The sequence below is a fragment of the Macrobrachium nipponense genome, chromosome 42, assembly GCF_015104395.2.
Source record: "Macrobrachium nipponense isolate FS-2020 chromosome 42, ASM1510439v2, whole genome shotgun sequence".
NCBI classification, from domain to species: domain Eukaryota; kingdom Metazoa; phylum Arthropoda; class Malacostraca; order Decapoda; family Palaemonidae; genus Macrobrachium; species Macrobrachium nipponense.
The window spans coordinates 31,034,571-31,037,182 of NC_061103.1; the positions used below are offsets into that span (position 1 = coordinate 31,034,571).

General features: G+C 37.9%; 1 non-coding gene across 1 annotated transcript; it reads right to left on the reverse strand.

The window, feature by feature from the left end:
* Positions 1-757: 757 nt before the first annotated feature.
* On the reverse strand, positions 758-829 carry Trnat-ugu (transfer RNA threonine (anticodon UGU)). The gene has a single exon. It is a non-coding gene; the product is annotated as a tRNA-Thr (tRNA).
* Positions 830-2,612: the final 1,783 nt, after the last annotated feature.

A 2,612-nucleotide genomic window follows, 5' to 3' on the forward strand; every position in this document is an offset into this window, starting at 1 on the left:
CATAATATAAAGGTGTGTTTTGATTTATTTATGAACATTAGTTACTGGTAAAGCAAGTAATGACAATTGATTTTGCTTTTCATGATAGAGGCCCACTCAAATAATTTGTACCAGGGCCCATAATGACATGGTTCCACCACTGAAATTCCTCAGTGAGGTATTCTGTTCAAGACTTACTGTTCCTCTGTTGACCTAATTTATGGATTAAGTAGTTCGTCGGTTTTTGTGGGTACTCACAGTACTTGTGGATGTTAAATCTCTCAATTGTAACATCCCTTCCACCCTGTTTAACCAATAGTTATTTAGTCTCTCTCCTCACCTTCCTCTCAACACTTCTGGATTACACACAACTTTTCACCGGCCTATCATCCACCACTCTCTCCATGAGACCAAACCTTCCCAGAACACTGTGGTCCATATTCACCTGAGCCAACCTTTTCACTGCATCTTCAACATACCTACATTTCTTACCCCTTCACCCCACGTAACTTCCTCATGTATGACTATAATTGTAGATTACACTAGTAATTCACATCACCAGCTTTCTTTCATTCGCATTCAGCCCTCACTTCTACTAAGGAGAGTCGGTTCAACCTTCATGCAACCCCACTTTTGCTTCTAATCGATTTTTATAGTCTAGAGAAATCCCTACTTAATTGTCAGGGGTTACACTACTCTCCGTTTTCGATCCTGTTCACATGTTGGCCTAAGCATCCTTTTTAGTACTAACTCTTCATGTATAGGACAAAAGCTCGGTTGCCCCCTGAGAGAATCGAACTCTCGACCCCTGGTTTACAAGACCAGTGCTCTGCCCCTGAGCTAAGGAGGCTCGGTGAAGAAGGTTATATACAAAATTTATGATGCACCTGAATACTGTGCTATGAGGTAAGGTCGTTAGTTATGCTATTTGGTTTGTTACCAGTTTCCTCTATAAGTTTACCACATACATTCCACGCCAGATAATCTGAAGTTAAGCGATCAATCAATTCCTTACTAGTATTTAACTATTCCGTTGAGACTTGTGGAGCTTCGTACCTTACCAGGCGTAATGAATGGCATTTCCGTTTTCGCGTGATGACGTCACGCTATGTCGACCACAAGTGTTTTGCCTGACGCTTCGATATATGAAAAACCGCCTATGTTAGTCTCAAGGTGAAATTGCTCCAGCTGATGAACTGATAAACAGTAATAACTTCCATAGAAGATTATTATTAATTCTTGGTCATCTAGAAGTGGAAAGTTTGTACGAATGAAATATAATCTCCCCAACGTTCGATTGTTTCTTGCTTTTGAAGAATATACCTAAATTGTATTGCCATTACTAAAGTAAGGGTTTTCTGACCGAAAATGTAAATTGAATAGATGCAGAAACACTTTCTTGATTAATGGTCACTACTATGTGCCTGTAATCACTGTTATCAGTAATTATATAGTCACTTTGTGACCATAACTGATAACACTGAATTTTATCATTTAAATCTCGAAGTATTGATTAAGGGATGGGATTTGCTCCGATATCTTCAGCAAAAAATACATTGATTTTGTTTTCTAATTCTTTCTTACCAATAGTAACTGTAAATATTGTATGTATATTTAATTTTGTAATAACTTACTTACTATGTAATGACTGTGATATTTTTCTAATAAAAGATAAAAAAAAAAAGTACCACAGGCACCACGCTTACACGCGCTGCCACACACACATATATATTATATATATATATATATATATATATATATACTATATATATATATATATTATATATATATAATATATATATATATGTGTGTGTGTATGTATGTATGTATGTATGTGTGTGTGTATACCCAACAGTAGTCGGTATAAAGTAGAAGGGATATAACTCCTACATGTTTGTGAAAGCTTTCCCAGAATCCATCAATGCATCCTTTCAAAACACAACCTTTTTGTCACTCTTAAATAAACACTCTCCACTTTGATAGGGGATTCCCTCTTCGTAATCTCTTTGTGGCGTTCTTAAGTAAAACTAATTGAAGAGTCTCTCTCTCTCTCTCTCTCTCTCTCTCGCTCTCTCTCTCTCTCTCTCTTTCCTAACATCAAAGGAAACCTAGAGCAGCAGTGCATTACTTACCTGGCTTGCCTGCTTGAATAGATGTAAGCAAACGATGGGAAGGGAGTGTAAGAGGTTGACAAAGAGGCAGGTAGAAGTGTACTGATTTTTATTATGTTGTTTGTTGTTTTTGATTTAGCTGACCTTGTGTCAGCACGGGCTCTTGCTCACAGAGCAGCCCGTAAAGTTTTTTATTACAGTCAAGGGAAATATAAATATACAGCATGCGGACGGAAATGTGGTCACCGACCCGCGAGAGAGTAAAGGTGGGTCGGCGAGACCCGATTTGTGTTTCTTGAGAGACATAAAATACAAAATATACAAGTACACAATATGTGGTTATATAAGCTTTATACACTGACGGAAAGCCCGCTGAATGCTTTCTCAGGGGGAAGTGAGAACAACGCGAATGATGAATTATGTACAGAGAAAATTATGAATAAGCGTTGTCCTTACAGGAGTCTCCTTTCCCCGAAGGGGTAAGAGAACTTCCTTTTTCAAGGATCAAAGGACTTTGGAAAC